This window comes from Triturus cristatus, chromosome 8 (genome assembly GCF_964204655.1).
Source record: "Triturus cristatus chromosome 8, aTriCri1.1, whole genome shotgun sequence".
Taxonomy (NCBI): domain Eukaryota; kingdom Metazoa; phylum Chordata; class Amphibia; order Caudata; family Salamandridae; genus Triturus; species Triturus cristatus.
Genome location: NC_140591.1, coordinates 773910779 through 773923867, shown reverse-complemented (window position 1 = coordinate 773923867; position 13089 = coordinate 773910779). Strand labels below are relative to the sequence as shown.

Here is a 13089-nt window from a genome sequence, read left to right as displayed (position 1 = left end):
GCTGCTCTTTTGTTCTTGCAGACAAGTTGATGTCAGCAACACATAGGGGGGAAAAGTCGCCAAACTGGTTTCTCCATGGTCATGTAGCCCCCATGCAGCCACAGCTCTTGGGTGGGCTAGGGAGCACCAAACACCATAAGAAGGGTTCTGCCATCTTGTGAGTGGGCAGAATAGGGCATTCTCTGCTAGCTGGATACCACAGATTCACAGGAAATTGTCACTAGGTGGGAGGGGACCTGGTAGCCAATTAGCTAGTAGTCATCACATCTACATAGGGCCCAACCTCAGCATAAAGGTGGCAACCCTGACACCCAGACCTTAGATCACATCTGTACTGAAGGGTGTACAGAAGGAATGCCCTGAATCCAGCAAAGAGAGGCTGAACCAAGACTGGACTGCATCTGCTACTCCTTGTGCAAGCAAAGAAAGAACTGTGCCTGTGGTGCCCTGCTCCAGGAAAAGTAGTTTCTGAACCTCAGACTGAAGGAGTGGTACTAAGAGTCAGTTGGCTGATTTCCTGTTACAGCAAACGGGCAACAAATGCTCAAGTAGCCTGCCTTGGTGAGTTGGTAGCCAAGAATGCTTGACCGCTGCAGAGCAGCCTGGGAGATCGAGTCCCAACCCTCAAAAGTTGTACCCGAGGTCTGCTGGACCCAGGAGAGTAGGTTGCGCAAGTTGAAGTTAATCAGCAGTTATAGGGAGCCACTGGTATCACTGTAACCGAAGACCAGTAGACCGAGGCAACTGGTTCTTGGCTGGACTTTAACTGGACTTCAAGGGACCCTGTGTTGGTGGACCATTGTGGTAAATAAAATAAATATTACCGGACTGAATTTCATACGGAATCTTAAAATAAAGTAAATAGCTCAAAATAACAAGAGGCAGAATCCGTGGTATAAGAGGTTTTCTAATGGGCTTTATTCCATTCAAAATGGCCGACTCGAGTCGCGGCCCTCAGGTTCCGTCACCACGAAGGTTCAGGAAGTGAAGTACAATAATTCATTAACAGACATGTATTTTTATAATAAGTGCATTACAATGAAACGAATGTAGAAGGCGTAACATTTGATAAGAAAAGTGACAAAACAGTGACATAATCGAAACTAGGCGTAATAAGGAATAAAAGAAACATGATTGGTTAGAATTATCAGACATAGGTGGATCTATAAGATAATACTTGGCATAGATGCGCGCGCGGCAGCATGACGTGTAATTGACGTGCAACTAGGGGGTGAAGGGGACTTGACATTTAGCTCTACATGTGGAGACGAGAAGTCTGGGGTCAAGTCAACCTAATCCCAAATCATATCTAACATCCTATGTTTAAAGAACTATGTTATCCACAAGGAAGAACTCTCGGACAGAATCTATTCTATACTGACTGTGTGCGTGTACAAGCGTCCAAGTGTCTATATGAGATGCGAGGGATAGAAAACTTTCCATGGCAACAGGGCTATGAATCACTTGCAGGAGGACGGAAAGGCTGAGTCCTTTGCTTGTGAGCTAAAGGAAATGTTTACCTAAATCACTGGACAGGAATGCATCGGCTGAAGAGTAAAATAGATAATTCGAAGGTGAAATACAACTTCTTGGCAGACAGGCGAAAACTGGCCGAGGCAGTCACCGTTAGCTGCACAGGGAGTAGGACAAAGTTCATGGATACAGATGCGAGCTCAAGCTGAAGCTGTCAAAGACAGAGAGCAGGGAAAGGCTTTGAGGACAGAATCGGGCCTACTTGCCTGAACTGTAAAAATGGAGTAACTTAGCCATATAAAGTCGGTGGCTTTTCATACTTAGGAATCGAATATCCAACCCTGTGATGGCGGATCTGACAGAGAACATGTCAACGGTAGACACACATATGTTGCGTCTTAGAAACTGGAACTGGAGGGAACATACATGTACTTGTGACATGCATATAGAACCGTTGGGGTCCAAGATAGGGGACATAACTGATCAGGAAAATCCACATTTCCACATTCCCTCCTTGTCCCCTTCTTGCCCTTCACGAGACATCAATCTTCATCATTCCATTGATTTGCTCATGGAGCATCATTTCTTCTTCCTTCTTCTTCCGGTATTTTGAACGAAAACCTTGATGTGGAATACACGATGTGGCACACAGACCACAAATCGCTGGTCCACTTTGTAGGCATAAACAACAACTGAAGAGCATAAGAAGGCCAATACCTAGGAAGGATAGAACTCTCCATCCCCAGGCTGATGTCACACTCCAAAACCACCCGGACCACGTCCAAGTGCCTGGATTCTCGTGTATCTGGCTTACAATCTTATGAAGGCGTGTTATAGCTTTATATACAGATGGCGAATTTTCTGGTATGAATATGCAGCAGCTGGATCCGATGACCCTGCAAGCTCCGCCCCTATCGGCCAGGATGACGTCAAGGACAAGTCGATTCTGGAGAACAACAATTCTCATCACTGATTGTTCCTCTGTCAGATTGCCTAGGGCGGCTATAGTCTCGTTTACTACAGCTTCAAGAGTCTTGGTGAGTCTGCGTATCAGCTTACTATTTGATATTGTACCTATATAGGGAAAGATACCTTTATTGAAATCTACATACTTGTCCCATGCTGTTTCAGTATAATCGACAACTGGGAGATCTCTTTGCTCTCTATTGTGTACTAAATGAACATTTCGATAATAATCAGGGGGAGCTAGGAAAACAGGTGGCAAAAGGAATGCTATGTAACAGGTACCATCCCAATCTAGAGGCAGACGCATATATGCCGTCTGACCACATATAAAGTAAGAATGGCGAGAAGCTCTAAATGAAGATTTACCTTGATCACTATATTCTACTGTAGTAACGCATTGGCTATGGCCCATGTGTATGGAACCAACTTTTCTTACACATAATTCACCCTTAACTGGAAATACTGACATAGTGGGCAGAATTAGTTCAACTTCGGATTTGACATTCAAAATCATAAGATTAGGCGTAAAATTACCTAATTTATACACTTCATTTTCTAAATCAGTTCCTGTTCTACTGGGGTGACCCTCCTTATTAGGGTGACAGACTTTGAATAAAACTAGATTCAGATTTCCCCATATCCAATGTTGTTGATAAACTGCTGTGTCTGGGTCTATGGAATTTAATAAACTAAACCATGCTCCACAGGAGCCATTGTGTGTGAACGGATGTGGAAGGAAAGGCAGAACTCCTTTGTTATTCTGATAGGGAGGGAGTCGGCCACACACCCAACAATTGGTGGCATTACTAGTCTGATGGGAATGATGTAACATACTAATGAATGTGTTATTACGCAGCGCAAGTCTATAGGACAACTCATGTGGCGGTAGGTCACTAAAAGAGTGTTCATCAGTTATATTGAAAACACGTTTAGAATCAGGATAATACATATGCAACAATATACTTGCAGTAACTATTAAAAAACTCAAGAAAAACAAAATTAATAAAGTCACAATACAGTGGCTACGCAGTGATTTACAATACGCCTGTCGTTTCAACATTTCTCGGGTATTTTCTCTACTCAGGTCCAAGGGATACATGTCGGAGACAATTCAACCGCTTCACCTTGGAGAGGACTTAAACAATCAAATTGCTCGACTGTTTGGGCCTAAGCTTTAATTTATAGCACTGAGAGTCATTCTTTTCAACAAAAGGAAGTTTTGAATCAGTCTGTGAGGGAGTGCAGGGCACAGTGTCTATATCTGAAGGTAGTCCATGGAATTTTTTGACGTGACTTGAATGAATCCACCCTTTACGTCCCTCGATCTTCACGGCTGTTCTTGTGGTCAACAGGACCAACTTCGGTGCTTTCCACCTGGGCTCCAATTGACTTTTCCTGTCGAAATTTCTCACAAAGACAAGATTACCCGGAACAATGTCATGGGGTTTCGCCTCAGTGTTGTCGGGAAAGGCTGCAGCTACCTGTGAACGAGAAGATTGTAGTGCAGACATCAAGGAAGCCAAGTAATCTGTCAGCATGTTACAGTCAATGTCAGTTATTTTGCGTGGTATAGGCGTCCCCCACATATTCGGTGGTCTACCAAAGATCACCTCATACGGGGATAGCCCTGTTCTAGAGTGTGCTACCATTCTCATATAAAAGAGTGCAACTGGTAATGCTACTATCCAGTCGACACCTTTCTCTCTACATATTTTGGACAGTCTGATTTTCAGTGTCTGGTTATGTCTTTCTACGAGACCTGCTGCCTCGGGGTGTCGGACACAGTGGAATTTCCACTGATATCCCAACAAGAGTGAGACATGTTTCATTAATTCGGATGAGAAAGGCTGACCGTTATCTGAATATACAACACGTGGTAAACCGTACCGTGGGAAGAATTCTCGAACTAGCTGCTTGGCAGTAGTCGGGGCAGTGTAATCTGATACGGGATACGCCTCTGTCCAACGGGAGAGAGCGCAGACAACTACGAGGACATATTTGAATCCTCGACAACGTTCCATCTGAATATAATCCATCTGGAGGACTTCAAAAGGATGGTCAGGAGGCTGAAATCCACCCTGCTCTACGGGAACACTCTTTCCTGGATTAAACTGACAACATATCATACAGGTACGAACTTTTTGTTTAGCTGCTGCTCGTAAATGTTTGTTGAACCAAATGTGCTGAATGCTGTCTAGCATAGCCTTCTCTCCTAAATGTGCTGGACTGTGAACTGTAGCTATAATGGCTTGAACCATGGAATCAGGGAGAAACCATACAGATTTCTCCTTTGTCATCCACCCTTGATCTGTCTGGATCCCTCCTAGTTCAGTCCACTTCTTTATTTCTTCTGCTGTGGCATGTGTCTGTATGTCAATTACATCAAGTGCGGGATCCTTAATTGTCATACACTGTGTTGGTGTCTGAACTATTGGCTTTGTCATGTCTAATGTGCGATTCTGAGCAGTCTGTTTAGCTGTTCTGTCAGCTAAATCATTGCCTTGAGAAATGGTATCAGTAACCTTCGTGTGTGCTTTACATTTCATAATCGATATAGCAGTGGGTAGATGTATTGCGTCTAACAAAGCATGAATGAGGGGTCCGTGCTGAATGTGGGCACCATGGGACGTTAAATAACCTCTCTCTCGCCACAGCACGCCGAAGTCGTGTACAACTCCGAATGCATAACGTGAGTCAGTGTATACATTAACTTTCTTATTTGTGGCTTGAATACAGGCTTGCGTTAGAGCAATGAGTTCTGCTGCTTGGGCTGACAAAGTATCTATACAATTTGTTTCAATAACTTCAGTGTCTGTTGTGACTGCATACGCGGCCACTAAATCTCCTGTACTTGCTCTCATGCATGATCCGTCTACATACAACGTCAGGTCTGGATCTAACAATGGAACGTCTGTCAAGTCTTGTCTAGGTTTCGTCTTTATTTCAATGATTTCAACACAATCATGAGCTAGTGGGTCTGTTCCAATTACAGGTAATAGTGTAGCAGGATTCAATGTATTACACCGTCGGATCTCTATGTGTGGTTGAAACAATGTCAGTTCATAACCGGTAAGTCTTGCTATGGTCAAGTGTTGTGTTTGTGTTCGGTTCACAAGAACCTCTACTGCATGTGGTACTTGAACTGTCAATGGGTGTCCTAATACTATGGCATCGCTTTGTCTGATTGCTAAAGCTGTCGCTGCCACTGATTTCAGGCATGCAGGCAAAGCCTGAGCTACGGGATCTAATGTACTGGAAAAATAAGCACATGGCTTGCATGATCCTGCTTGATCCTGAGTGAGTACTGACAAGGCAGTACCTTCGCGTTCTGTAACAAAGAGTGTAAAATGTTTGCTATAACATGGCGTTGCTAAAACAGGTGCTTGACATAAAGCTTCCTTTAGGCTTTCAAAAGCTTGTGTATGTTCCTGAGTCCAAGGGAGAACAGTCGATGTGGCTGCCTCCTGTGTGGTTAACTGAATAAGTGGTTTTGCTAGAAATGCGTACTGAGGGATCCACTGCCTACAATATGAAGTGAGGCCTATGAAGGCTCGCACCTCCTTTTGTGTCTGGGGTATTGACATGTTAGCAATTAACTGAATGCGATCTGGTGTAAGCTGCCTTCCCTCCTTGGACAGCGAGTGACCAAGATAAATAACTCGCTGAACACAGAATTGCAGCTTAGAAGGGGACACCTTGTGCCCCTTGTCGGCTAGGAAATGTAAAACTGTCAGAGAAGCTTTTTCACATTCTGACTCGCTTCTTGCGGTGATCAGCAGATCATCGACATATTGAAGCAGTGCAGTATTGACTGGCATGTGGATACTGTCAAGTTCTCTTTTCAGTGCTTGGCTGTAGATGCTGGGGCTTTCTGTAAATCCTTGGGGAGCGCGTGAGAATTTAAAACTGCGCCCATTTAAACTGAATCCGAACAAGTATTGGCTTTCCGGATCTATTGGGACGCTGAAAAAGGCATTCTTGAGATCGATTACAGTAAAGAATGTTGCTTCGGAATCAATTGCTGTCAACAATGATGATATATCAGGGACCACAGGGAATTGTGGTACAATACACTTGTTTAGTTCACGCAAATCAATAACCAATCGGTATACTGGCGGAGCAGTAGGATCAGTTCGTTTAAGAATCGGAATTATCGGTGAATTACATACATTGGAGTCTGTTTCTACAACTACTCCCTGGGCAATTAGCTCATCAATGATTTTCAACAAAGCCACTACAGCATCATGCGGTAACTTGTATTGTCGCATTCGTGGTAGTACCACTCCTGCTTTCAATGTAACTCGATAGGGTGTAATGTTCATGCAGCCAACATCCGTAGGGCCTTGTGCCCATAGATGTACTGGTAAAGTCTGTAGTCGGGGATCCATGTCTCTAGACACATAGTGACCTTTAAAATCACGTAAAAACAACCTTACTCCTTCCGGAGAACAACATATTATGGCTCCTAGTGCTTTCAGAGTCTTAATTCCTAACAGATTTTCTGGGCATGATTTAGTAAGCAATAAATCTGTAGTTCGTGTCAAAGGTCCTAACGTAAGTGGTAGAGGCTGTGATACTTCATTAACAATAGGTTTTCCTGAAAAACCAAGGGAAACATTTTGAGAGCCTGAGAGGGGTGCCCCTGGAACTTCACTACGTTTTATGGTTGTTCGACTTGCCCCTGTATCGAGTAAGAATTTTCTATCTTGACCTAATAATTCACTATGTACATAAGGTCCTTCTTGATCTACAGGAATCTCGATAAGCGGTAAGTCGACTTCCCTCTCTAGGCTGGTTCATGCGTAGCGCTGATACTCAGGGTATTCATACTGTGCAGTCTGATACATTTGTCGTGTTGTGGTTTGTGTGGCAGTAGCAGGCAACGGTGGTGCAGCTGGCACAAACTGTATGGGTTGCTGTGAGGCTGGCATAGACTGTTGCTGAACTGGCATGGACTGTCCATGCTGCATAGCTCCTTGTTCATTCTGATCTTGTCTAACTAATCGTGGTCTCTCTTTTGCAATACCTGTAGCTATATTACGTTTCAGGACTTGACAATCATGTACATAATGGCCTAGTTGTTTACAGTAATTGCAGGTTCCTTTTACAGGAACTGCAGAATCACCAGAATGTGTCACACCCTTTTTGTGACCATCTGCTGGTACTGTCTGAGAAACTAGCATTTTCATTTTTGTATCCTTCATGCGTCTATGCTCGTGTTCTTGTTCATCCCTAATTCTATTGTGATGATACTGTAACATTTGTAGCATTTGCGACGGAGTGTTACTTTGCCAGGTACTCTCGAATTTCAATATTCTATTCTTCACTGGAGGCAATGCATTTTCCACCAATTTTGTCACAAATAAATGTGGATATGAGTCACTACTTGCTTTTATACCACTATTTATACCAAAACATTTTTCAAATCGAGCATAATAATCGCTTGTGTCTTCATCTTGCTTTTGTTTGCAGGCTGTGATTGCACCCCAATCTTCCTTTTTTGTAGTTAATAAACGTGGCAGTACCTGTACTAGTAAACCTGGTAACAGTTTAACTTTATCCCCGAGCCCTGAACCTGCAGCTCGGCTCCTTTCTTCCTCTGCTAATGCTGTCCAGTCTATCTTTTGGTCTCCCACTTCCCACTCTTTTTCTTTCAGTTTTTCATATATGCCAGCAGGCAAAAGCACCTTTAATATCGTCATAATATCAGGAAAGGTGTACTCTCCCATCAGTAACATGTCTTTAATTTCTCGGTGGAAACCCGCTGGGTCTTTGTCATGACTAGGTACTACTTTCTTCATTTCTAATAATTCCATTTTTGATATGGGTGTGTAAACAAATACACGGTGAAACTCATTGTCTTCGCCTTTTATTGGGTGCACTTCTCGTAAAGGATTTTGTCTATCCATATAGTACGGCGTTCTTTCTCTGTGGGGCAGCGAGAGAGAATCCGGACTTACAAAAAGGACGTACTGCTTACGTGACACTAATATCTCTTTAATTAGCTTATTACTAGAACCTCTCCATCTGTTTGTGAGTAGTTCCGTTAATATATCAGGTAAAGGACCAGGGTCAGCATGTTGGTTCTTATATAATATGAGAAGTTGCTGAATCATATAGATTCCAGCTAAGCGTTGTTCATCTGTACTGAGGTTGAGAAACGTGTGTGCTACGGTCTCATCACCGTATTTTTCAGGACTGTCAATCCAGTGAACGGCTGATCTGGCTAATTCTTGCTCATCCATAGAATCGAGGAGGTGGTAACCTCTTCGTTCTCGTAGTATCTTATCTGCGGCTTGAAACGAATGTTCAGGAGACTTCAGATTTATTACAGGCGTCGGATACGTTCTGCTATTATTTGGACATACGGAGTGTATGGGATCAGAAAAACATCTAGTATTTTCACAAGATCTTCCTCTGCCTACATAAGCTATGGTCTCTGACTGTCTTGCGGAATTCCCTGATTCGGACACTTCATCTTGCTCAAACTCGTCTGTTCCCAATCTCTCTTCATGAATACGCTCTATTTCTTTACGTATTTTTCGGCACATGGCTATTATACAATTTTGCTTATCGTGTCTCCCTTCTGATATATTCTGACTCCATCTTGTAAGAATAAGCATTGCATTCGGGTCTACCCCCGGACGATCTTGATTTCTGATTACACAGTTTATGAGGAAACGTAACAGTTCCCCCTGTATCTCTACTTTCTGGAATTCCATAGCTCTGTTAATACATCCTGGATCTCGTCCTGTTTGAACAAAATGATATATGTTATCTAGATGCGTAGTCATCCCTGGTAACCTTGCTAAATATTCTGCGGCTCGCCTGATACGTAATGATGCCAGGACCATTTCGTCCTCTTTACCAACCACTGGGTCATATCTACAATTTACAAGGAGTTCTTTAAGCGTACGTTCACTTACGAATTTAGGTGTACGTGAATGCGCTGACTCTTGAAAGACAAGTTTATTTATTCTAGGTGGTGTAAAAGTACTGCTAGCACCTCCCGTGGCCCTATCTGGGGCGTCGGGTGTGAATGGGTTTGTTGAACGTGACACAGCAACTATGGGTGTCGATACCTCTGTAGAGTCGACTGCGGAGACAGATGCGGAAACAGATGTGCTTGCCGAAGCTTGTATCGGGACTTGCTGTTGCACGGGGACAGATACCTGCTCCTGACGTTGGACCCCTCCGCCAGACGGTCTATGTGGTGTGGCGTTAGCATACTCGGGAGCTGCATCGTCTAGATATGAGGAAAGAAAAACATCTTCTGCGGTTCTGGGATGCCCCTTTGGATGTACCTTAATTGGAAATAATGGGGGTGGCAAGTCTTTTGGTATCTCTGGAGCAGCCTTAGGTAGTCCTTCGGCTAGAAGGGGATACATACCATTCATAAGAGCATTTCTTTGTCTATTCACTTATTCTGATTTCACTCGGATACCTTCCTCAATTAATAGATTTTCTTGAACTTTATTTGAACTTTCTTTACTCCTCTCTTCTTGTCTACGTGCTTTTTCTGTTCGTCTATGAGATTCTTTACGCCATAACTCAACAGCGTCTTTCTGTGACTGTCTGACCTTTCTTTTCCATAACTCTTCCTCCACTTTCATGATGCACTCTGCATCCCAGGTTCCCGCTATGGGCCACCTTTGACTTTCCGGTAATCCTTTGGTATAATCTGCCCATAGATCAAGAAACAATATGGCATCTAAGCCATGTTTATGGTACATGAAATGTCCTGGAGTGTCTCTAGGAGGAATAGGAACTGCTTCTTCAAGCACCCCTTTTCTGGTAGTAATCTGTCTTAACTTCGAGAAGAGCGGCATATTGACAACTGACCTGATACTTACTCTTGAACTTGCTTAATACGAGAAACACAATAATGAACAGTGAACAATGAACAGTCATTCATACCACAATATGCAAGACATTTCTGAATACTTTAAACTTTAAACATTAAACATTATAACAATGGTCGACAATGATGACAGTCTGCCTAACTAATCACCACGCTGAATTCTTGACAATAACTGAATACTTCGGAATACTTGATATACTGCTAAACAGTACATATACACTGCTAAACAGTGCAGACCGGATTTGTGTACCCAAATCCGTCTTGACCGGCACAACCTATGTGCGCGTCAACACGCCTCCCCGGCGATGGTACTCACCGAGTAGCTCCTTGAAACGGAAGGCCTCAGAGAATGGACAGGACTCGATAACTGCGGACATCGGACCCTCTGGACGTCGGGATTTCGGAAAACCTGGTGGGCCTCTGTATACCTCGGATCTTGCTCTCTCAGCTAGGCTCTGGTCGGGATACTTCGCACTTCTCACCGCCTCGTCTGGGTTGATCGCAGCCTCAGTCGCCCCCGCTTGACCGGAGGGAGCTTACAGGAAATCCTGCTGGTACGCGTTTTATGGTCCGTCCAGCTGTGGCAGGAGACCGGGCCTGCAACGCACCGCCGGCGCGTGAGATGAGAAAGTGTCCCTATTCGGGCGCCATTATGTGGTAAATAAAATAAATATTACCGGACTGAATTTCATACGGAATCTTAAAATAAAGTAAATAGCTCAAAATAACAAGAGGCAGAATCCGTGGTATAAGAGGTTTTCTAATGGGCTTTATTCCATTCAAAATGGCCGACTCGAGTCGCGGCCCTCAGGTTCCGTCACCACGAAGGTTCAGGAAGTGAAGTACAATAATTCATTAACAGACATGTATTTTTATAATAAGTGCATTACAATGAAACGAATGTAGAAGGCGTAACATTTGATAAGAAAAGTGACAAAACAGTGACATAATCGAAACTAGGCGTAATAAGGAATAAAAGAAACATGATTGGTTAGAATTATCAGACATAGGTGGATCTATAAGATAATACTTGGCATAGATGCGCGCGCGGCAGCATGACGTGTAATTGACGTGCAACTAGGGGGTGAAGGGGACTTGACATTTAGCTCTACATGTGGAGACGAGAAGTCTGGGGTCAAGTCAACCTAATCCCAAATCATATCTAACATCCTATGTTTAAAGAACTATGTTATCCACAAGGAAGAACTCTCGGACAGAATCTATTCTATACTGACTGTGTGCGTGTACAAGCGTCCAAGTGTCTATATGAGATGCGAGGGATAGAAAACTTTCCATGGCAACAGGGCTATGAATCACTTGCAGGAGGACGGAAAGGCTGAGTCCTTTGCTTGTGAGCTAAAGGAAATGTTTACCTAAATCACTGGACAGGAATGCATCGGCTGAAGAGTAAAATAGATAATTCGAAGGTGAAATACAACTTCTTGGCAGACAGGCGAAAACTGGCCGAGGCAGTCACCGTTAGCTGCACAGGGAGTAGGACAAAGTTCATGGATACAGATGCGAGCTCAAGCTGAAGCTGACAAAGACAGAGAGCAGGGAAAGGCTTTGAGGACAGAATCGGGCCTACTTGCCTGAACTGTAAAAATGGAGTAACTTAGCCATATAAAGTCGGTGGCTTTTCATACTTAGGAATCGAATATCCAACCCTGTGATGGCGGATCTGACAGAGAACATGTCAACGGTAGACACACATATGTTGCGTCTTAGAAACTGGAACTGGAGGGAACATACATGTACTTGTGACATGCATATAGAACCGTTGGGGTCCAAGATAGGGGACATAACTGATCAGGAAAATCCACATTTCCACACCATGACGAGACCCCAGGAAGACCCTTGTTACCAGATCAGCATCCTTAGCATCCTTCAGAATCCTGCATCAGGACCAGGACCACTCCAGTATAGTCTATGGCAGTTCATCCATAGTGCCTGGAACTGGACTGGAGAAGGCTTTGACTGTGAGGTGACTGTATTACCAAGCCTCATTGGCCTTTGTTACCTGCTCTCTGCTGGAGTTGGTCACCCACACGAGCTGGAGTAGTAGTTTACAACTGTATAAACGTTTTCCAGAGTTTGCAAAGTGAACCGCGAACCACTGTAGTTGTCAATGCTTCTTTGTGTTTCAAGTGAAAAAGTAGTGAATTTTTATTTGGTTAATTATTTATATCTCCGGAACCCTCTGGTGGATTTTGTTCATTTTGATGTCTAAAAATTGATAAAAATTGGATCTATTTTATAAATTGGTGTTAGATTCTGTTTGTGTCATGTTTCTGTCTTCAACTGTTTTGTTACTTCAAAATGATTTTCACTTGTTTCCTTTGACAAAGATCGACTGTTCAAAGTCACAGCTACCTGGGGTTTAGCTAAGGTTTTGCAAACTCGCATGACTGGACCCAAGAGGGTTTGTGAGTTTACTACACGGTGAGGGCGCACAATCACAAACCAACTGTTTTTCCCACACTACGCATAAGCCACAAGGCTTAATGCGTCATTGAGGATGAAATCCCCTAGAACTGCTAAAAGCTTAGATTGGGATAGACTTTCCTTCAGTTCTAGGAGGATCCTCCAGAGTTGGACTCTTTGACAGTGTTAACTGTCCGCTTATCCTTATCCGCATCTGAGAGGCTTTGGAAGGAGAATAACGTTTTGTGTGTAGTTCCAATGTCCCAACACCCAGAGGGTGTTACGGTTTGCCAGCTCCAGTTGAGAAGCCAAATGCACCGGAATGGTAATAAGTTGGTTCCTATAGGCACTGTGCCAGAAACCCA

The 13089-nt window shown here is 43.6% G+C and overlaps 1 protein-coding gene across 4 annotated transcripts in view; it reads right to left on the bottom strand.

Moving 5' to 3' along the window:
* ACE2 (angiotensin converting enzyme 2) overlaps positions 1–13089 on the bottom strand; it is a 507698-nt gene that overhangs the window by 324956 nt on the left and 169653 nt on the right. The gene's annotated exons all lie outside the window — the stretch shown is intronic.